The sequence below is a fragment of the Sander lucioperca genome, chromosome 3 (genome assembly GCF_008315115.2).
Source record: "Sander lucioperca isolate FBNREF2018 chromosome 3, SLUC_FBN_1.2, whole genome shotgun sequence".
Lineage (NCBI taxonomy): Eukaryota > Metazoa > Chordata > Actinopteri > Perciformes > Percidae > Sander > Sander lucioperca.
Genome location: NC_050175.1, coordinates 9704649 through 9729705, shown reverse-complemented (window position 1 = coordinate 9729705; position 25057 = coordinate 9704649). Strand labels below are relative to the sequence as shown.

General features: G+C 38.6%; 1 long non-coding RNA gene across 1 annotated transcript; it reads right to left on the bottom strand.

The window, feature by feature from the left end:
* Positions 1–1591: 1591 nt before the first annotated feature.
* Positions 1592–21536, bottom strand: LOC116037589. The gene is made up of 4 exons (XR_004101896.2): positions 21526–21536; positions 16546–16551; positions 6343–6349; positions 1592–1751 (listed from the first exon to the last, which is right to left on the bottom strand). It is a non-coding gene; the product is annotated as an uncharacterized LOC116037589 (long non-coding RNA).
* Positions 21537–25057: the final 3521 nt, after the last annotated feature.

Here is a 25057-nt window from a genome sequence, read left to right as displayed (position 1 = left end):
TGTTGGTAAGGGATTTGTTTGGTTTGTTAAGAAGAGAACACAACCTACTGAGTATTCAGTTGCAGAATGACACAAATAGTCTTGTGGCACCACTAAAGAAAGAGGGCTGGTTGGTTTCTTACGAGCATTGTTCAACATAATGCGCTCCGGGAGGGAGCCCTGTGCTGGTGATGAGAGGCGGTGTCTGCTCTGCCCCCAGGGTGAACACTCCTCTCACCACACAGATCCAGGCATGGTTTGATATCTCCCCTCCGCAGCTTTTGATCCTGCTATGTAAGCAGTGCAATATGAGGAGAAAGTGCCCTGCTGTGAATATGAAAACACAGAGCTCCGGTGTTTGTTAAACAACTGCAGAATGTGAAGATTTTCCAGTTTGATAATTACCCCATGATCATTTGCTGCTTTGTATGCAGTGCATCTCATAGAAATGTATGCTATGCTTATTTGGCCTTTATTTAACAGATCACGTATTATTCTAATGCAATTTTCATATGCTCTCCTTACAGCATTGCACACCTTTATATAATTTTTTTCATCTGCTTATACAAAAGCTTTAGTGCAAATCTTGGCCATTTTGAAAGGACGTTATACTTGACCCAATAATAACACTTCCCCAGTCTCAATAAAACATTTAATGATAAATATGTCTTCTCACACATACCATGACAAAAATGAAAAACTGCACATGCTGTGTTTGGGCACATTCATGATGATCCATTCCGGTTGATTATGACAATTCTTTTTTTTAAGCAATATTTCCATGATTGCATAATAAATAGGTGAATATAAAGTATGTATTTGTATTTTTTGTATTTATTATAAGGATCCCCATTAGCTGACGCCTAGACGACCAGCTAGTCTTCCTGGGGTCCAAAACAACATTTAATCAGACAATATTAAAACATTTCATGACATATACAGAAAAGAAAAGAAATAAAAGAAAAGAAAAGAAAAGAAAAGAAATACAACAATATCTGCTTACAGAACTAAATAACAAAAAAATGAAATGAAATGAAATGAAATTAAAATTAAATAAAAACAAAAACAAACCAAGCAAATAGAGAAATATCTTGAAAACAAAGGTATATATTACAGTATAGTACATGGCTAACATTAAGGTAGCTCACATAGACCAAGAAGAAAATCAAATATGTTTTAACACACAAGTTACATTGTTGAAACTGTATGACAATCTATATAAGCATATAAAGAGAATTAAAAAGTAAGACCGGTGGGACCGGCCCGTTCTGGGAACGGCAACGATTGCGGGTGGATTACGTGTATAGAGCAACGGCTTATACATTGTCCCATACTAGCACCATAAAATCTCGTATTTTATCTGCTTTTATATTTTTAACAGTTTTTAACTGCTCTTTACTGTTTAATTTATTATACTGCACTGTAACTTGTATTCTCGTATTTTATCTGTTTTTAATTTTTTAATCGTTTTTATGTAAAGCACTATGAATTGCCCTGTTGCTGAAATGTGCTATACAAATAAAGCTGTCTTGCCTTGCCTTAACCACACAATAAGATTAATAAAAAAAAAAAAGTGAATGTTTAAGTGAAGGTAAGATTTTACTTCCTTTTTAAAATGTACCTTTCCTGTGATAAAACGAATGTTACTTGGGATATTATTCCACAAAGAACTTGCTCTGTAAATTAAAGTTTTTTTCAGGTTATTGGATTTTGGTAAAGGTGCAATCATCTGCCCCCTACTGGCACCTCTTGTTAAATAAGTGTGGATATCTCTAATAAATGATGGTGTCTGAGTTTGAATAACAGAGTGCAACAAAGTAAGCACATTGGCTAAATGTCTTTTTCAACACTCAACCATTTAAGACGTTCATGCATTTTAACAACATTGGACCTAGAATTGCACATCAGAACAAGTCTAACTGCTTTGTTTTGTGCTACTTGAAGTTTTCTAAGTAGGGTTGTATCTATTTATAAAGATTGGATTGATTTTTTTTTTTAAGACACCAAAATGTCAGTTGCATTGTTCCAGTGTGTATTCACACACTGGAGCAATCCGTGCATAAGGTCTGAGGTTGTTTTTTTAGAGCAATGAGAAATTTAGTGTGATGACTTTGTCAGTGTTCTTCCTGTTAACAATATCTACCACTAAACCAGTATGTTCTATGAAATTAACAGCAGTAGTAGCGTGTTGGATTAATAGTGATAACTGATATAGCATTTATTAAAAGTATGAATAAACCATTAAAACTAATGAAACATAGTGTGACAGCAGACATTAAAACAAACTGTGGTTGATGTTTTTCAAAGTTCTGTACATTTCATAAGAGGAAGCTAAAAGGGAACTGGGCCCTTGACAATTTGAGCATTAAACCTAGTTTGAATCATCCTCTTCTATTGCATGTAATCTCTCCAGAAAAGCCCCTGTGCCCAGTGCTGTAATTACAGCTGCTTAACGTATCTGCAATATGCAAACAAGCCTATCTTGATTGCTTGTAATGATCATCATTTTCCACTTAACTGGTAATCGGCTTTTCGGATGTTTTTCATCTAGTAAAAAACAGTATAATTTAGGTTTCACCAGATTTCGCATCTGCACCCAATAATAAGTAAACACATGTGTGAGGACACGCTGCGATGAAAAATCATAGGTCAGATCTGAAGCAGAAATAAGAATAGTAGAAACTCCCTTTAATCATTATGCTAAATCTAAAAATATCAACAAATCAAGTAATGCAAACAAATTCACTTGGGCATTACAATATTGAATGGATTCGTAATCAAGTGTCAGCCCAAAAGATTGAAACAAATAGAGAGATTTCAGCCCCACCCAAAGTAATGCACTTTTAGACTGAGGATGAAAATGGTCCTAACAAGATGATGGCTTATGCTTGGATCCCTCTGGGTCATTTAAGCAGAATTAAATGACCATCACTGCCCTCGTACATCAGCTTAATAGCTGGGATTTGCTCATGCATTTAACCCCCCTTGAGTTTTAAGTATGTTGATAAATAGGAGTCTAGTACAATCCCTCTGACATGGAGGTGAGCTCTCAGTGTTACATTATTGGTTGATGCTGAGTAAGCCTACTGAAGATCTCGTACTTTTCTTCACATCATCGCTGCACTTAAAGCTCTCTCCAGAGCCAGTGGCCAAGCAGTTAAAGAAGCAGACCTGTGAAGTCCTGCACTGGCAAAGTATTCTAATTGAATGTTTTACCACAAATCAGATACACCTTGGAACCTGTGCCAATCATTCTGCAAGGCATATCAGGGTGTTTAAATTTGTTGAATATGCTTTGTCTACCTTCCAGGAAGCCATTGGCCTAGGTTTGGTGATTTAGATACAATAAGGTTAATTACATTTGTGTTATCATATTCTGGCAAAGTAATCCAAATTGAAGAAAACATTTATTATTATATAATGAATCTGTTTTTATGATGTTAAGGTTTGTTTAGGTTTAGGCAGAGAAAGACTTGGTCTGGGTTTAAATAAGTATTTAAAGTTTTTGTCCATAAGATTTGAGTTAGGTTGTTTGTAGCGGCAACTTTGGCAGTAAGATGTATTTGCAGGCAGGTGTCGACTGTGTGACGTCAGTAGATTAGCAGCTCTAACCTGCACGATGCCTTCACATGTTCCAGTCCACACTGATAACAGTTTAGTCTAAGATGAGCTAATGAGCTAAGAGCTAATACATCTATGAAGATACGGGCCGTGAGGGGACACGCGCAACTGTGGAGATGATAGAGCCGGGGAAGCAGCGGCTAGCTAACGTGGCTAATCGTGCTAACACGGTCAACAGCGCTAATGCAGCTAGCTACTCACCGAGGCTATCGAGGATGCGCGATGTTTTCCACAGTGAAGCTGTCTCGTCTTCATTAGCACTGTTGCCCATATTAGGGTGACCAAATTTCCCGGAACTTTACGCATGACCGTAGCACTCGTGCACGCACACGCTTTTTAACGTGAACATGTGCCAGCCCAGGTCAGACATAGACACAGACAGATTAGACACCAAACAACAGCACACATAGGCTGCTCACAATAAACATAATGGGGTATCTCAGTTAATATTCATGAATTTTCTTGGTATGTAGACTATCTAAGAAATAATATTAAAAGACATTGAGTGAGTTTCGTGTGGGACCAACTTTATTTTTCAGAATTAAAGCATTCTTTTGGAAAATGCACCCACTGAACTTGTGAAAAACTTTGTGAAAAGGTATTTTTCATTGTATGGCACTAAACAAATTATTTGGAACTGCTGCCACAGGCTTGAACTAAAGTTATGGTAACACTTTACAGTAAGGGTACATGAATTATGAATTCATGCATGAATTAATTCATGATTTGTGCATTACTTCACTCCTGTATATCTTATGAATCATCAGGAATTGACATGAGTTCATAGCCTCTCATTCATGACCTCATGCATGAACAACACATCAACTAAAGCATTAGGTAAGGTGGGTACATCATTATGCACAAGTTGTGTTCAAATCAGAATTTGCGCAGTGATGACCACATTTCTTTTGCAGAAAAATAAATAATCATGATCATGCTTAATCATAATTCATAATGATGTGCCCACGTACCTAATGCTTTAGTTGTGTTGTTCATGTATGAGGTCACGAATGACAGACTATGAACACGTCAATTCCTGATGATTCATGGGATATTAAGGAATGCAGTAACACATAAATAATTAATTACATAAGGCATAATAATACATAACCTACATCAATTAATTCATGCATGAATTCATGATAATTCATGTACCCTTACCGTAAAGTGTTACCAGTGTTATTCTAACCAACAACACACCAACAACACACACACAAATGTAATCTCATTTGATAGAGCAGATAGCTTCCCTATTGGAAACATTCATTCTGTATACAGTATTTGTTAGAGGAGTGAATTTGCTCAAGAATCAATTTGTTGGCTGAAAGCCTACTGTGAAATTGCCCATAGCTAAATTGGCCCTTGTGAAGAGCAGCGCCTTTAACGTGGGAATGGTCATGCAATTCCTCTCGTCAGTCCATGTGTTGTTCATGAGCGAAAAGATCCGCTCAACAGGAGCATTTGTGCCTGGTAGACACATGGTGAACTGACAAAGGAGACCTACATTTTTGAACGGAATCTCCCTGCTTTTGAAATACATTTCCACGGGACATTCTAAAACGCTTAACATGAAAAAGCTTAACATGGATTAATGTACTTAAACAACGAACAGTGATCATCAAATTTCTCATGGCCATATCTTCTCATGAACACTTGAGCCTGTCAAAAAAAAACTAAACCGAAATCCAACGATTATAGAAGTTATCTCACATTAACGTTTTCTTCTTCATTGCATGGCGCCTATGGCGAGGAAAAAGCATAATGTGGTTTAATGTACCTAAACAATGATCAGTGATTACCAAATTTCTCATATTGCTCCTCATAACCACTGAAAACTGTCAAAAAATCTAACCCAATGTCCAATTATTATGGACGTTATCTGACATTAAGCGTTTCTGCTTCATTAAGGAAAAAGCTTAACGTGGTTTATGTACAGTTGTGTTCAGAATAATAGCAGTGTGTTTAAAAAAGTGAATAATGCTCAAAATCCTTAGAATAGTTTTTAATTCCATAATATCAATGCATTGGGAACAAATCAAAACATGACCAAAATTGATCAAGTTTGTGTTATACCTTTACAGAAAGTGAAGAAAAATAATATATTAGGCTGTTCAAAAAAGGCTATTCAAAAAAATAGCAGTATTTGCATTTTTCTTTACAAACTCAAACATTTACTGTATAAACTGAAAAATGTCTCAAGGGTTTGCTTTACTTTGAATCACTGCACTAATATTTAGTTGCATAACCATTATTTCTGACAACTGCTTCACATCTGTGTTGCATGGAGTCGACCAACTTCTGGCACCTGTGAACAGGTATAGCCCAGGACGATTGAACTACATTGCACAATTCCTCTGCATTACTGGGTTTTGCCTCAAAAACAACATTTTTGATGTCATCCCACAAGTTTTCTATGGGATTGAGGTCTGGGGATTGGGCTGGCCACTCCATAACATCAATCTTTTTCATCTGGAACCAAGACTTTGCTCGCTTACTGGTGTGTTTTGGGTCATTGTCTTGTTGAAAGACCCATTTCAAAGACATTTCCTCTTCAGCATAAGGCAACATGACCTCTTCAAGTATTTTGATGTGTTGAAACTGATCCATGATCCCTGGTATGCGGTAAATAGGCCCAATACTACAGTATGAGAAACATCCCCATAACATGATTTTTGCACCACCATGCTTTATTGTCTTCACAGTGTACTGTGGCTTGAATTCAGTGCACGGGGGTCGTCGGACAAACTGTCTGTGGCCCCTAGACCCAAAAAGAACAATTTTGCTCTCATCAGTCCACAGAATGTTGCCCCATTTCTCCTTTGGCCAGTAAATGTCTTTTTTTCAGCAATGGGACTTTGCGGGGGCTTCTAGCTGATAGCTTTGCTTCACATAGCCTTCTTCTGATTGTAACAGTACTCACAGGTAACTTTAAGTCTTCTTTGATTTTCCTGGAGCTGATCATTGGTTGAGCCTTTGCTATTTTGGCTATTCTTCAATCCATTTGAATGGTAGTTGACCATTTTTTCCCACGTCGTTCAGGCTTTGGATGCCATTTCAAGGCATTTGAAATAAAAAAAATTTTATGACTCTACAACACTTACTAGTAAATTATTTGCCATGTAGAAATATCACTTCTACCAAAAAAAATGATTTATGAGGTTAGTGATGTTGGACTGCTATTATTTTGAACACAACTGTACCTAAAGATCAATGATCACCAAATTTCTCTCTCATATTGCTCCTCATAACCAGAGCAATTTGGTAATCATTGATCGTTGTTTAGGTACATTAAACCACGTTAAGCTTTTTCACATTTTAGAATGTCCCCATTTCCACCCAGCGCTCGTCTGCTGACTTTCCAGCGGACCTGGAGGGACAGGTTAAAACAAGACAGATAAGAAGAGGCATTGCAACAATGTTTACAAATATAGCCTACATTGTAACGCTGGCTGCACAGATTAGGCAGACCGCTACGATTGACTGACACACACAGGCATTGTTAAAAGCATACGCTGGATGCTTTATTAGTCTTTCTACATGGGTTTAGTTAATGATTGGGCTATAATAAGACCACGTCGGCTATGTAATCGCTGACAACCGGGACAATATCATAGTGGTTGGTGTAAACCGGGACATTTTAGCGTCCCGACAGGCTTTTGTCGGGACTCGGGACATGCAATTCAAAATCGGGACTGTCCCGGTCAAATCGGGACTGTCCCGGTCAAACCGGGACGTCTGGTCACCATAGCCCATATTAGCATGGTTAGCCACGTAGCGTTAGCATTCAATTATCCAATGTGACAAACACCCTACTAGCCACTGATGTAGAATATCATATAACCTTAGCTGATGAAGTGGAGGCCAAGGAAGAGCGGCCGAGGAAGAGCGGCCGAGGAAGAGCGGCCAGCACGCACCTCTTTCCCCTTATTCGCCTCATCTGGGGAGGAAAGGGCTGAACATCCCCTCCGACCCGAGTGCGGGCCTCACTGCTAACAGTATTAGCAGACACAACATGGCTAACAGTGCTAACACCTGAACCAACCTGAGCATCAGAATGTGCAGGGAAGAAAAACTCTTGAGCCCATACAAAATGCATGCCCTTTATTGATAAAATAATGGAGTTGTTGGTGGTGCTGCCTTCTCCCAAAGGTAGCGGCATCCACTCCATTTAAATTTAGGGCGGGGAAGTCGCCACAAACACTCAGATCCTATTACTTGACAAAGCAGCAAATACAACCGATTTCATCAGTGGGTCATATGCTCAATCACCATTGTTTTAACTCACTTTTTGATAGATATGCACTTTCTGGACAATTAACTACATGGCAATATAAGGGCAATAACTTTAAGGTTAGAGGGTTTTCATCGTTATGGTTACAATAATATGATGTTGGTTATAGAACTGTTGTTGTTGACTGTGGTACTGTTGTAAAAAGGAAACAAACAGCGGTCCAATGTTTTCTTGACCCATCCATCCACCCCTATCCTCTCCTTATGTGGACTTAGTCATTCTTTAACAGTCTCCTGACTTCCTCATTATCACCACAACCTCAAAAACATGTCAGTTTTGGGGCACTTGCTGAAACGACTGATGCTGTCGTTCTTCATAGAATGGATGGTCTCACCCTAACAGAATAAAAGCAGACATGATGTTCACTGTGATGGATTATCTACGTATTGTGTCAACATGTCATACCAAACAAATCGAATGTTGTTACATAGCTTATTTATAGTGAATAGGATGTAACATGCAAAAATATCAGGATGGTCCTTTAACACCCAGATGCTTTGGTGCTGATACACGTTAGTCTACAGGGGCATATTGGGGCAGTAAATGCTTGAGGGCTCCCTCGCAGCCTCATTTTGCTAGCGTCTCTTCCCAGGTAACGTGATGTTACAAAGTGCTGTGCCAACGCTATAAAAAAAGCATTTTCAGCCCTTGCACCCCTATTCCATTCTCACATTTTTGCTGAGCACACACATAATGTTAATTAAAATGTGTGAGGGTTGTGTGCTTAGAGCTTGGGGTGGGGCATTGGGAATGGACCTTGTGTGTGTGTTATAATAATAATAATAATAATAATAATACATTTTATTTATATAGTGCTTTACATGGTACTCAAAGACACTTTACAGTAAAACCAGCACATAGCACATTAAAAACAGATAAGCAATAAAACCATCACATAAAACAAGCATATTAAAAGCAATTAAAAACAATAAAACAGTAACTATCAGGTGAGAAATGTAAGACCATTGTATGTGGAAAGCTAATCTGAAGAGGTGTGTTTTGACAGCCTAGTCTCATGGCAGTTCGTGAAATGGTCACGTTATTGAATCTATTGATTTGTGTACTGAACACGTTAATGTCGTTATTTTCGTGTGGTGAGCATGAATTTTAAAGTAATGTATTTGAATGAGAAGCATATTTCGTGAGCACAGAACGATTACGGTAGCAAGTAGTATTGATAAGGCGAAAATCCACGCAGGGAGGTTGGTCGGGGTGGTAGATGGGTCAAACAACACAGGACTTTCACCCAGGAGACTGGGGATCGCGTCCCGCGTGTTGCAGTTCCTTTCTGCGTTATTCTCTTCCTAACCACAACCGTCCCGTTGTTGTCGGCGTCTCCTGCGTGTGACGGTTCCTTTCCCCATTTTTCTTTTCCTAACCACAACCTTTCCCCGTTCTTCTTTTCCTAACCACAACCGTCCCATTGGACGCGGGGATTGTGTCCCGCGTGTGGCGGTCTGTCCCATTGTTGTCGCCGGCGTTTGGCGCTTCATTTCCCCGTTGTGGCGTTTCATTTCCCCGTTGTTGCGTCCCCCAGAGCAGCCCAGTGTCATGGCAGTTCATGAAATGGTCACGTTCGAAAATCGTGACCTGTACACAAAATAAACTAGAAAATCGTGACCTGTACACGAATCAATAAATCAAAATAACGTGACCATTTCACGAACTGGCGTGAGACCGGGTTGATTTTGATTAGTGTTTTGAATGTGTCCACTTGGGAAACGGGGAGCCAGTGGAGGTTCTGAAGGACAGGAGTGATGTGATCATGGGAACAGGTGTGGGTGAGGAGACGGGCAGCAGAGTTTTGGATGTATTGGAGTTTATTTAAGGCTTATTTAAGGGTTCAAACCCTTTCCCTAAATAAAAAGGTTGAAATAAACAAACTGACCTCAAGTTATTAAATTAGTTTTAGAATATGTTGGTCCTTGTATGCTGTCTGGACGGAAGAAGGGGTACTAGTCTCAGCTGAAACTCAATTTTGTTTGACAAATCACCTTTGAGTCGGAGAGGTGCTGTCCTTGCTGGTGCAGGTGAACATGCCCTACATTAAAATACCACCATGAATTTTAGAAATGATCCTTTGAAGCTGAAAGACATCTTCACAACCTTCAAAGTTTGAACTAAAGTCTGAGAGACCTGGACTGACAAAGCAAAAACAGGACCTCTGCTTGGTAGAGACAAAAACTATCTGCACCAAACACTCCCAGAGATGTTACTGCTTTGGTATATTTATTGCCTCGAGGCAACTTGGACATTCACTAATCACTCAAACAGCAGCACTGGAAGGGATGATTGACAGCAGGACAGCCATGGTACATGTACTCTAACACACCTGTCAAAAGTGTCTATTTTTATTTCCCACAGCATTCTGCAAACACATTCATATTTGTACAATTTTGTCTTTTCTAAACAAAATCAGTTGCAACTGATCTTAGACTATCATAGACTATCTTGGCCTGAATACTGTAGACACTTATTTTTACTACAATTTATTTACAAGTGATGAAGTTCTATTGCAAGTGGGGAGATTTCCAGGAACATTCAACGTGGAAACCTTTATGGAAATTAACGGGAATTTATGTGGATTAATGGGAAATAACAACAATAAAGTGGAAATTAAGGGTTATTTGCTGAGGTTATATTTACCATGTCATATGCAGATAGGAACAAACCTTTGACACATATCATAATTTGCCTAATAAATCCATGTATTTGTCAAACACACACAATGTGAAATGTGCCACGTGGTGAGTTAGATAGCAAAAATGAACTAATTGGGAAAGGTACTTTGAAAATGTAAGCCAAGTACGTGGGCTGTGTGCAAACATTTTACTTTTAAAGAAAACAACAAATTTATTTAAAAAAAAAAAAAAAATGAATGAATGGAAATATAGTAAAGCTATAGTGCACAGTTTCTGCCACCCCCATGAGGAATTCTAAGTAATGACAACAAAACGGTGCGTCCACATGATACAAGCTTTCCATGACCGCGCAGCAAATGGGCATTCTTTCAACCAAACATGCCATAAGACTATTGCTTTTTATGTGTATTTAAGCATATCGGAACATGTACAAGAAGACAAAAAGACAAAATATACGTCAGTCAGTGAAATATGTCATGAAGATTATTCTCTGTTTGCCTTAGAATAGTCATATACATTCACATCTTACACTTCTGTAATGTAACCATTAAAATCAGATAACACTCTAATTATATACAATGTGTGGTATTGGAACAGTAATTATGCTGCAATTACCATGTGGCAGTACGTAATAATAAGAATAATTAGCAATTCTTTACTTTGGTCAATTCACCACCGATATAATTTAAATCCCTTAATCTCAGTTCAGGTACTGTAGCACAGGTATTAAGGCTTGTATTATGTGCAGGTTTTAGTATATGACAGCACTGTAATGGTTTAGCCTTTAGTTTGAATTAGAGCTTTGTATTGTTTGGTTATGTACCACCTATGTGCACTTCTCTGGGCTAATTGCCCTCATCTTTCAGTATGCCTGTGAACATTACCAACTCAAGGATGTGCTGCTTGACACTTAAGCTGTTTGCAGATGGGTAATAAAGTGTGCTAAGCTCATTTGAGCCGTGCCTTTTAAATGTTCTGCTCTGTGCCAGGGGAGCTATAAAACCACATCACTGCTCATGTGAGACACGTCCTTGTGTGGAGCCAGAAATCACTGCTTAGTCTTTGCATCAGATTAGTTTGTCCCTGTACACCTGTAATATATTAGGGCATATACTACAGATGTATGTATTTATGGATGGATAGATTCACATTGTTATTTGATAAATTTGTATTGTAAAAATATAAGTTATAGCCACTCTAACTAATTAAAGAATTGGTTAAAATGTTCAGGTCTGTCTTGAAACAATAGTCAGGTGCCCATATGTACAATGAAAGAGGTTTTGGTCGCTGTAGCCATTCTTCCTGCTCCTGCAAGCCATTAAGAGATCCATCCTAATGCAATCCGAAAGTAAGTGATGTGGGAGAAAACCCACAGTCAAAATCCAGTCAAAATCTATACTCGTTCTGTGAGTAAAATACTTTTCAAAGCTTTTGTGAGGTGAAATCAATATGGGTTCAGCAGCCTCAGTTAGACATATCAAGGTTGAATTTTGGAATAAAAAGACTTGGTAACTCTGGAAGCTACCAACTTGATTTGTCTAACTCAGACTGCTGAAGCCTCGTATTAAATTCAGACAAACCTTGGAATACATTTTTGCACATGAGGATGGCTGTGGATTTTGTCCCCCACTTCATTAAAAGAGGACTACAGCAACTAACGCTTCAATGCAAATAGTGACATTATTTTGAAAAAAATATAAACCTATCCTTTAAAGAACTAATCAGCTTTGGCTGATACCTTTTGGAACACTCTAGATTTACTATACCATATAGGGTACAGGCAAAAATAAAGACATAATTGCAAAGGAGAGTGGAGAAATAGTGAGAGCTGTTTTCAGATAAAAGGTGAACAAAGCACCAGGTACAGAGAGCTTTACAACCAACAAAACCTTCAGAAAACAAATACCACCTATGCTCCTGGTTAAGAGGGCCAGGAGGGGAAGTATTGCAGTTTGTTTGGACCAGTTTCTCTACGGAGCACACAGGATGACCCAGACAACACAGACTCTAATATAACAAGCAACAAGAGCACATTAAATCTGCTTTACATGTCACTGATGATGGGCATTGGTGTTTCTGTAATCAGCTTGTATACATAAAAAAGCTTGGTAGAAAGGCATTATCTACCTTGTTCTGTTAATCACTTTCAAAAATGATACTGTCAGGTGCGTTCAAAGTCTATATGCCTCTCCCAGTATAAAGATTAATGGACATCTTTCTGAGATTACCAGCCTAGAAAGAAGCTGTCTCCAGGTCTGCCTGCTTAGCTACTTCATCTTCTATGTTTCTTTCATTCAGCCTTCAGTCTTTATTGAGGTGAGTCGATATTGTATGTGAACTCATGACCAATGTTGGACACAAACTATAAACCATGCGGTGCTTTAAAACATGGTTGTTTCAAGCCTCACATTGGGCAGGCTAGTCTGTGTCAGTATCTCAGTCCCCTTATTAATTAGTTAATACCTGTAACAATGATTTTGTTAAATCTGTTGGCTCTGGATATTTGAATGAGCTTGATGACTCATAAAGAAGGTTTAATCTATTTCTCGGTTACTGGTGACTGTACCAAATGACTATGAAAAGAAAAGATTGGAGCAATTTTGTATTATTCACTTAAACTTTCAAAGTCACCAGTTCGCTGTACTGTTCACCCTACACACCTTGCTGTCTTGTTTTCACACTACCTGACTGACCGGCAACATGGGCTCCCACACTACTAGATCTTTCACCAGGAGGAATCCCAGGTCTAGTCTCTAAACTACGTTTTGTGACGAAAAACACACGTGAGATGTGACTGTATGACATAATACCATATATGCAAGACAGGATTTTTGGATGCCCGCTAAAAATAAATGCTCCAGGTTGTTAGTGGCTGATTTGTCATTGGGTCCGGGCCCCCTACTATTCCATCAATATACACTGATCTTAATTATTGCATATTTTAATGAGTTTGTCTACCTGAAAATGATGTGAATAAAGGAGAATTAGGTTGTGTGTTTAAGCCCATACAGTTTGTAAATAACTATTTAAATTTCAAAACACCTGACTGATCAGAACATTAATAATAAGAATCGTTAGATCTTATTTATTACCACCCCTGCACCCCTATTTCTAACATCTAATTATCTCAAGTGTTTTGCTAGCAGTTCAATTTTAATATTGTTCCTAACTGACTAGCAATTATAGACGATTGGTAAATCTGATAAATTACAGACAAATTCATCCACATAAAATAAATTGTTTTATGTAGATACAATACAAATTTAACAAAAATAAAAAACAAACAAAGAGAAGAGCAGTGGTCAAAGTACTGTAACTGTAGGCTTCACATAAAGTGTAAAAACATCTCTGTCACTATGTTAGTCTATGGGGAAAAGTATTTTCCGGGCCGGGAGTTGCAATTCCACTGTTTGGCCACTGTGTTCAAATTGCTTCAAAGCCTAGCGAACTTCCTGGGGGACTGGTCAGCACTTTTAAAAATCAGTTTCCACGGAAACTTCATCAGCATTGTCATTCATTGTGAGCATGCAGACTTTAGCATGTTGCTCAAAGCACCGCTGTGCCCAAGGGCAGCCTCACAGAGCTGTAGACTTTAAGTGAGGACAGTCTCGCATCCAACCTTATTTGTTGCTTACATTCTTAGCACTGCCCCTGTCTGGAGGCAGTACCTGTCTGTATAAAAACACCCTGCCAGGCAGAGCAGTAAGTATTTGCCATAACAACTATGAAAAGCGTGATTCTGCCGGATGTCCCTCATTTCGGCCAGATGTCCGTTACCTTCTGCATTCTTTGTGTTGGCATGTTAACCTCCGGTCGAATTATGAGGACTATGGTTAACTGCTCCTGAGATCTCTGCAGGGTAAATCCAGACAGCTAGCTACACTATCTGTCCAATCTGAGTTTTCTGTTGCACGAATAAAACAACCTTTGAATGTACATGTTCCACCCAAACAAGTTCCTTCCCGAGGCTTAGCACCGCCCAAGACGATTGTGATTGGTTTAAAGTAGTGCTGTCAGTTAAACGTTAAAATAATTTTTTTAATCGCGAGATTAACGTTCTTTTTGGCCTAGCAAACTTTGTTTTTTTTCACATGCTGTTGCAACAACTAGTAACGTTAGAAAAACTACAACACCACACCGGATCTAGCTAGACCGGAAACAAAACAACAGACACGCCGCACACACTTGTTTGGGCTTGCGAGCTGGCCAAAAAGTAGTAGGCTAATGTTACATTTTGAGTGGATGGCAAGTGTGAGACGCCGAAACGGATGCCAATAAGATTCTGAATGGAAAGTTTACTTTTAAAAAGTTGTCGAGGAGGACAGTAGTTTCACGCATACACAGCCTGTACGACACGGAGAAAGCAGCCCAACTGGAACTGCTGCAAAGTGCTTCAAACACTGTCTCATTAACCGGTGATCACTCGACTGGACTGGACTGGACGGAGTGAGTAATCAAAATTATTTAGAAGTTACTGCACACTATATTGACTATGTATATCCAACATCAGCATACGGTTTTAGGACTGTGTTGTTTGTATCATTTTTTTGACTGTTTTTGTCATTTGGGACATTGTCCACCCCCTTTTCTGTCCAGGAGAATTGTTACATTCCTTATTAGAACAACGTAAATGTTACAAATGTCCTGCTGTGGCATCTGGTTTTTGGACCATTTTGTTTGTACTGTATAAGCAAAGTGTTAGTGTTACATCTCAGTTAGGTTAGGTACTTGTAGGAATTGTGCAATAATGACAGATTCACACATTTTTCTTTTGTTTACAGTAAATAAATAATAAACAATTACAAATCTTAAAGTCAAGTTCATAAAAAAACTTTCTTTGCATTCATTTGATTCCCAATTAAGATACACTGGTAAGAATGGCTTTCCATTGTTAATATGTACTTAAAAACAGTTCTGAAATGCAAAATAATAGAATTTTATTCATGTGATAAAACATGAGATTAATCGCGATTAACTATAGGAATTTGGCGATTAATTGCGATTAAAAAAATGAATCGTTTGACAGCCCTAGTTTAAAGAAATGCCAAAAAACCAGAGCATGTTTTTCTCCCATCCCAGAATGCTGTACGGACTAGCCAGACCCTCCTTCGCAGCGCTGTGGAGGAAGATCTGGCAATGCGAATCTATACAATACCAAAATACATGAGCATCTGTCTCCACAAAATCTACATAAGCCACACTGTTAAACACCCCATTTTGTGAGCATTTCCCTAGTACTGTAGGTATTTAACTATAAATTAGTTTATGCTATTTAAATTCAATACAATCGAACAAAGAGATGTGCTCTTGAGAGATGATTCTTGATTTAATGGACACATCACTTGTGTTTGTATCTTGTGATGCAACCCACTGAATAGCTCACCTTCCTTGAACGGTGGCTAAAAATAAACATCTCTATCAAACATCTCTCTTTGACATCCTGTTCACTGCAACCCAACATTGAATCTACACCATGAAACATCAGCTAATGGTGTTGGCACATTAGTAGATAAATAGATGATATTTGGAGGAAAGCCTAATTGTATGCCAGCTTTGATGTTATAACTGTTGGAAAGAATTCCATGTTCTCAAGCCACTAATTAAATCAAACTGAATCAAAGAGCACACTCGCTGAGCATGCTATTGACTTGAAGTTATTTTAGAGGAGAAAATGCGTTGTTTTTTTCTCCAGTCTAAACGTGGGGACTTTACTTCATATTTATTCCAACATGTTGTCGAAAGTATCAGCAGGCAAACACAGGAAAGGGCTCTTATGAAGTAGAGAGAGGAGGTGTTGAAAGATTAAATATCACGTTACTCCTTCTAACTAGCAGAGACATCAGAAAATAATGTAATCTCTTTTTAAAGCCTTTTCTGTGTCTGCGGAGAGCGGGAGTACCACTCTCACATTAAAAACAAGAATCTGTATTATTAGTGCATACACAGTATGTACTGGATTGATTCTCATTAAACATTGGTGCGGAAGCGTCTAGCTAGTATAGACATACAGACAACTTACTGCTGTACAGCAATACATAGTGACAGAAGACCCATGGATTATAGGACTTTACCCTTGTGTTGTCTTAGGGTCAAATTTGACCCGTTTTCAAAATGTCTATATCAGAAATATGGGTTTCATTTTGACTACTCAATTTGAATTACCCAAAAATAACATGGAGGATTCCATACAACACACCTCGCAAGTACAACAATTAATCAGATCTCTACTTTCATTGAACTTTGGGTGTTTTGTTACATTTTTTAGCATTTGACAAAAAATTGAAACGTTTCAAAACAGTATCCTAACTGAGCGTTGACATATACCAGTCTGTGATTATCTTCCTTTAATATTATTCGAAATAATTCATAATTTCTGCTTTTTTAACTCAAGAATAAGTTATAATTTCCTATAAATGAGGTTTATTGACCATGAATTCCAAAAATAAGTGTAAAACTAGTAGTAATAAGTTGGTGTTAGTGGTGTTTATACATGGTGGTGAAAAGAAGCGCTAAATGTCAAAGAAAAGTGCCAAAAACATTGAAAAAAGCGCCAAGTGTAGTCACTTCTCACAAAAACACCAGAAAGTGTTGATTTTGTTTTTGACCCGGGAGGACGACAAGTGCGTTGTCCAATGGAAGACAGCACAAGGGTTAAGAGCACAAAGGACATTAAACAAAATATGAAATGTGAATAATAAATATGCAAAAATACACATTCACTGACAAAAATTGTCCATTCAAGTCTGAAACTACAAGCTTTCCATTCCTCCAGTATGTATAAGCATTGAATCTTATAGCACGCAGTACATTACATTGGTTGAGTGTAGTAAGCGATACTTACAGTGACTGGAATGAAATGCTTCAGTATGATATGAGAATGGAAGGGCAAAAAACAATATTCCAGAGGCTGTAAAAGAACACAGTGTGCATGGCCCTGCAGATGTTGTTAAGTTGTCCAAAGCTTGTGTAAGTATCAAAATAAATAGCAAGATAATGATGATATGTGTGTGATACTAAGGTGTATTAGTCAGTACAGTGGTTTGGGGAGAATGGTGCAGGTCTATGTGTTGTTGTGATAACACAACAATCATAGCAACCTTTTATTCAGCTCCTACATCTTTTTTTCTCCTGTCAGTTGTGCTTACTGCAAAGCTGCAGGCAAGGTTAGGAATCGGATGGCTTTACATCAGCACCTCTCCGTGTGCCCTTCCTTACGTACAGGATTTCTCAGCATTATGTAACATATGCCTGTGTGTGTAACCTTGACCTTTAGAGGTTTTTTTTTTCCATACTACGATGTTTTTAGTTAGCAGGCAACCGTTTTTGACTCACTTCCAAATCGTGTGAGATACAGTACAGTAACTATGTATGTGTGCTGTCAAAGTCCAAGCAAATTAAATGCGGAGTTAATGGAACTTCTTAGAAAATAACCGTCTGCAATTTTTCTCTTCAAGCCTCAATGCCATTTCAAATGACTTTCTGCATCTCATTTTGTGCAAATTATTTTTGCTCTGTGCTAAAAGATCTCAGTATGACTCGTCATTGCATCTATTTCCCCTTGAACAGCTAAAAAAAAAAGTTCCAGCAATTAGAAGTTGGGGTGCTTTTTATGTTTTGTGATTTGTCAGCTTAGAAAATGCGTAGCCTCGAGGATTTGTTTTTCACTAAATGCTATCAGTTGAAATTACATTGCATAACGTAACATATTCAACATTAGTTACCAAAGAGAGAGTGAAACCATGCATTTAGATTGCAGTTAGTGGAGAGCAGCTATTTTTAACGTGAACTAGTTGTGACATTTTTCAGTTTAGTTTATTAGTTTATTTGTCAGGTACCGTGCACAGTTCAGGCCAGAGTTAGCCATACTGCTAATTTACTTCTGTGGTCCCTGGGCAAGGGAGATAAAAGGACAATATAGACAATATAGACAATACAGACAATACTATCAAAACAGATTGAAACTTAACAACAAACAACATATAACAAGCATTACATCACGTATAAACCAGTATACAAAATATACATTCCATGTTATAAAAAGATCAACAATCACATAGTTGATTTGCCTTCAGCCAAGTGTTAAAGGACATTTTAAAACTGCTGAGACTTGCACAATCTCTAATGTGAAGTGGAATTAAGTTCCACTTTTCTATTACAGTAAATGAAAAAGCTGATTGACCAAATTTAGTCTTCCTAAATTGAGTGTCACCTCTTACAGAAGCCCTGGAGACCCTTACATTATCCTTGTAAAATGACACACATTGCTTGAGTCAGGGTGGTGTCCTGCTGTCCTGAAGAAATGCTCCAGGGAGTGCAGTCACTGCCTGTTCTTTTGGACAAAAAAACAACAACAAAAAAACAAACATTTCTAACATGTCTTCACCCTTGGCACCAGAAGGAAATATTGGCTGCAACCTCGCAAGATAATTATGTCTGCAGTCAAAAGCAGGTGGGGTTGGGGGGCTTTCTCTGAGCTTTTTTGGCCTCCCAGACATAGCTGTAAGCCAGCCCGCTCAGCTATAATGGTCTTCGTGCTTGCCTGGCTGCCCTTGTCATTAGACGCAGACCTTTATTACCCGGCAGGAAGCCGGTTCATTATGGCCACGCTTCTCTCTTCTACAAACTTTCTCTTTTTTTTCTCCCCTCACTTATAACCAAAGATTTCCAAAGAGAGTTCAAGGGCTGAACCATTCTGATGATGTAACATTTCTCAAATGAGCCGGGACGTCAGTCAGCAGGCACATCTCCCACGGAGAAAAAAATATTGACTTATATTTCCAGGGTTGGTTGGCTGCAAATGAATTGAAAATGTGTTTTTTGCTGTTTTATAAATGAAAATGACTTCAGTGACGATACATCCTGACACAACGGGTTGCCGCCTCGGATTAATTGGAACTTGGAAAAAAAGAGATCAATGATACCAGATGACGTCATCGCTGTAACCATGGGTTACTACTGCTGCTGCTGTTATTCCTGTGTAACTATTTTTGTAAAAACATTAATAATCTCTGGTGTCTGTTGCTTAGTGAGTCATCGGAGGGCGGTGTCACTGTTGAAGAATCACCGAGCAGGAATCATATGAGACTGACTAAAGATAGACCATTAGGACCATCTCGCTAACAAGATAACAAGTGATTTCGCTGACATTTTGAAGGAATCAAAGGCCACCTGGCAGAAAAGTAAGATGGCTGCACAATACAGAAGAAAAGTTTATTTTGTGACAACACCACACGGCGATATCCTTGCTATGATCCTCACTATGAAATCACAATGGTGTGCCATACGGAATGATTTCAAATCATAAAGATTAATGTCAGTCAAACATACTGTAGCGAGTATTCTTACAAGAAAAAAACAAGGGAATTATGAATAGTTTGGTCACTAATTGAACAGCTTTAACTCTGCCTGACATTTTAATTAGTTTCCTGTCAACGGGAAATACAGTGTTATTAATTAGCACCAGTGAAGTAAGTGTTTAAAAGGTTAATGTAACTGAAAGTTTTAATCCAGTTACAGTGTTCCTTGGCTGTATTCATACTCTTATTCAACTCAAACTGATATTTGATAAATAGTTAGCTTGCTGGGTACGTACCTGATGTAATGATCAGAGAGAGCGGATCTCACACTTGCTTGTTGCTGCCTGTTCTCGCAGCCTCTGATTAAGACAGATAAGCAGCTGGAGGTCCTGAGCTACGCTAACAGGATTTCCAGTCATGCCTGATAAATTGTAAAAAACCTTGCAAGGCTGGACAGACCTGCCACAGGGGAGAACAGCTCCTTATTCAAACTCATCACATTTTTCAAAAACCCATGATCTTAGCATTTTGGAGATGGGAGGTCGGCATCCTTTGCGCCACTGTGCTCAGGGCTGTTAGAGATGTGGTGCTGCAAATGCAGAAAAGAGGAAGCGAAGCCTGCAGCAATACAAACAGAGTTGACAACTATGAAATGTCTTTTTTAAACTGTGTGTCAAAAAGTATGGCTAACTTGTGTGTTTATGTGTATCATCAACCTCTACATATCCAGGAAATGTTTAGGTGAGCGTAGGTGTGATAAGGACACTTCAAATTTGGATTCTAAAAAAGTATGTCGGGCAAGTTAATTGGACAGTCGCTGGACCGTTCAGTCCATCACAGTCACACGTCAGTTCGGTGCAACACTAGCTGGCAGTGTTAGCTTTTAAATGTCCGCTAACGTCAACAAACGACTGTTGGCACCCGCCAAAAAGAGTCCACACATGCTGTGGACCTTCAGTATCAGCTGCAGCAACTCAAACCCAGCCAGCCCACGACCGGAGCTGCTGTCCGCTGTCCTCAAAGCAAAGTGGTGTTGTGGCTAGGCGTGAGGCAGAGGGACCACGGGGAGTGCTAATATTACTAGCTAGTTAACTGCAAAGTCAGCTTCCCCAGTGCTGCGTTCAAACACTGTTAGATATTGTACAAAATGAACGCTTAAAAAAGCAGAGTAAACATGGCTGGGAAATTAAACTTTAAATATCTGATATTTGCCTGATCAGCATGTCTTCTGATATTTGTCTGATCAGCATGTCTTCTCCTCATAACATCAGGCAAATTAGCTATGTTGCATGATTTAAGAACTAAAACATATACTGTACATATACCAACACCATATCACAAAACCTATTATTGCTCTTTGTTAACCAAAATACACAATATGGATTCATGACATTCATCGACATTGGGAGTTTACAAAGAGTGAGTGAAGACAGCGTTCATGTTTCTGCATTAAATCAACACCGTGGGTAAGTAATTACATATGTGGAGATTCGGACCCTACGCCGTAGCCTGACATGCACCTCTCAAAAAATTTAACTACACGTCGCAGTGACGCAGACTGCAACAACTGTGATTGGTCCGCTTGGCCGTGGCTTGGTAGCGTTGCATTTCCCCTTACTTTTTTCTGGGTTCTCCTTCTCCATAACAACATGGAATCAAGGAGAGGGTTAACTTTTTCCTGCTACAGATTTCCGACTGTGATCAGAAAGCACAGGGGAGACACTTTGTTTCTCTCACTATGCTTCTAGAGTTGCTACTCGCTCCGAAGACAATCATGGTCACTCGCGTTGCTACTCGCTCCGAAGCTAATCACGGTCACTCGCTCTACCCCACACACACCCATGCCGGCCCTGCTATTTTCTTAAAGAGATCGACGCACACACAAATGCACAAGTATACACTTCAGGCCACTTACGTAGCCTACTGGAGCTCTGCGTGGAGCCTCCGCAGAAGCATAAATCCCGCTTAACACTGCAAATATAGCCTCACTCTAGCCTTTCACTTAAATCAAAACAAGGATCACTGTATGATTACTCATATTTGTAGATTTGTAGGCTTTTTGTTTGTTGTTTGGATTAATCATTAAAATGTACATACGATGAATAACTTAATAGTTTGGAAAAGGCCAGTAAAAATATACAAGGGGCCAGTAAAACTCTAATCTACTGGAAGAAAGATATGTTGGACGCTGTAAAGACACAACAGTCTTCTCCTTTTCAGTAACACACATCAAACAAAGCCATCTCCACTGCAAACTTGCTCATCACTCTTGCTAAATAGAAGTTAACTGGATATCCACTTATATAAATAAGTGCAAAGCCAAACGTCGCAAAGTAAATGAAGGAATGTAAATAATCGTTTCTTGAGATATGCTAGTGCTGATTAAACAATCTATTTATTTATTTTTTTGAACCAGGAAACATGTAATGTGTTAAAGGGTGAGAAAACCAAGCATCCGAAAAGCATACCTCCTATGGGGAGGTTCATAGGCTAACAAGCAATCACCTTCTGCTAGCATTCCATTGACTGCCATTCATTTTGGCGTCACTTTCACAGCGAATAACTTTACATCTGAAGCGTTTAAAGACTCTATTAGTCCATTGCTTATTTCTAAGGAAACACGACGAACACAAAGTATAAAAAGCTCCATTACCTTGTATCTCAAGTTATGGCCCCGTAGCAGCCGTTTTTTTTATAAAAATAGGCTAAGGATTTTGTCATAACCATGCAATTTTCTGTCGCACAATAGAGAAATTACCGTATAGTCAGGAGAAGCTCGCAGGCAATCGGGAGGACGTGGAGGCATACAGTCAAAATGACAAAATAATTAATCAGAATACTTACCAAAAAATGCTCCTGCTCCTATGCTCATGGACAGCTCCTAGTCACGCTCTCCGTCTCTGCAAGATTGAATGATTCAGATTTCTCTTGGCACAGCTACCAGAAGACAAATTTCAGACAGGTTGCTCACGTCAAATCTACGTCGTCAAGCTCAGTTTGAGGCTGTGCAGCAACGCTCAGCCATCACTGGAAAAGTGCTTCTAATTGACTTCACTGGTCTCCGTGGAAGTCTACGGCGTCGCTTTGTTCATTTCTTTAACTGTCTATGGAGAAAACTGAATAGGGTGGAGTATCTTTCATAAATTGTTGCTTTTGGACCAGAAAAACACATTTCTACTGCAGAGATGGCCTTGAAAGACAAGGCTAATTTATCCACTTGCCTCCTGGTTAGCCCAGCCTTGAGCTGCCTGAGGCGCTGCCTTGTGCTTTCTGCTCCCGTTTTCAGCGATAAAGCTAGTGATGTATATTAAATGACATAGGTCTTCATAAGTGTCATTGTCTCAGTGGTCTGATGAAGAATAATATGTGCACTCCTTTCACCAGCTGTGGCTTTCTTTTTTATCGCTGCAGGGATACTCTGAGACGTACAGGGCTCTGGAGTGAAAACCAATAGATTCCACATGTGGAATAAAAATGGCCTATGCTGTCTTCGAAAGTGTCTGGGGTCAAGGCGAGTGTATACGGGCAGGCCTGTGCATGTTTATCTGTTAGGAAGGTCCCCATAGGGAATTAAAATAGCATCCAGTAGAGGTCTGAGTAGACTGAAGAAGCTGATATGTCGTTAAATGTAGCATGTCAGTGGGATTATTTTCACAGTCATATGATAATGTTATTAACATCTTCTTTCTCACATTTTTACATTAACACTTGGATGCATTAACGGGCATGTCTGTTAAATTGAACATGGCTGACATTGAACTCAGCATCCTGTGAATTGCAGAGCTATATGACTTTACTGTAAAAACAGTTCTAAAATTGATTCATCTGTTATACAGAAGCTAATGGATGCTGAAGTAGTTACACTGCAATCCCCTTCAGTTAATGTGGTACTGGGGAAATCAAAACAATATTCATATTCAAATTTTCCATATGTTTCTCCAGAAAACTTGGTGCATGTGTGTAGTTCCACACAATACATTATATTGGTTATAGTTTCAGACGTTTTTTTTTTATTGTCAATTGAAAATACAATATCTCTATGTTAAGGGGGGTAATTGTTCCTGATGTCATCAAATAAGAGAATCCTTATTACAAAACTGATTTCTGGTATTAAGTAGCTTATAAATTAAACAGATGCCAAAAGGTACATTCTTGACTCATTCAGTCCATTCAATGCAATGGTTTCTCCCAAGTTTAGAGGTTCAATTGCTTTTATGTCTTGTTATATTGCTGACACTAGTGAGCATCATATCAAAATCAATAAGTGCCTCTAAAAAGACATTGCTAACTGAAAAAAGTTGCCTGTAAATCTCTCTCTCTCGTAAACCTTTGGTTAAGGTTTTTTTCACGGAATATTAACCCTGTCCCCAGGCTCTGTAATTTATTTATTTTTTTATCTATAATGGCCCTAATATGCCGTCGTAAAAAGAGGCTCTGCAGTTTTTCTGACACAAACAGCAGAAAGGCCTCACACACCTCACTGAAAGTAGAGGCTCCTGAGTGAATCACCAGAGATTTAATACAAAGAAGTACAAAAAATAAGAAGAAGAGAGAAACTAAAGAAATTTGCCCTGATTGTGAGTGACTCTCCCGGGCCAGCACAGAGGTTGACATTATATAATAATACCTTATAGTAGGTACACTGTAGAATTACAGTAAAGAGCAGGTACATGTAGCTGCCAGTATTTTACTGTAAAGCTTATTTATACAGCACAGTACCGTGAAAGTGTTTACAGTAATAAATTATTATAATATCGTTATAAATTACAGTAGGTACACTGTAAAATTATCGTAAGGAGCAGGTAAATGTAGCTGCCAGCTCTTTACTGTAATTTATAGGGACATTTGTGAGTGTGAGTTTTGTATCACTTTTTATTGTGTAATCTGTGAGATTGTATTTCTTGTTTATGACCAACATAATTTCACAGAGGAGATATTAAAGCCAACCTTGAACCTTAACCCTTGGCTCAGCTGACATCAATACAGAAAAAGCATTTGATTTGATCAGTCAAAGTGTGTTACATTTCACCTCCACAACTAATGTTAAAGGGTGGTGCATTTAAAAATACTGCATTGTAGGGCTGCTCGATTATGGAAAAAAATCCTAATCACAATTATTTTGGTCTATATTGAAATCATGATTCTTTAACATGATTACGCATTGTCTTTTGGAAAGATGTTGCAATTATTTAACTTAAAAAAACAGTAAAACAGTTAAACAAATCAAC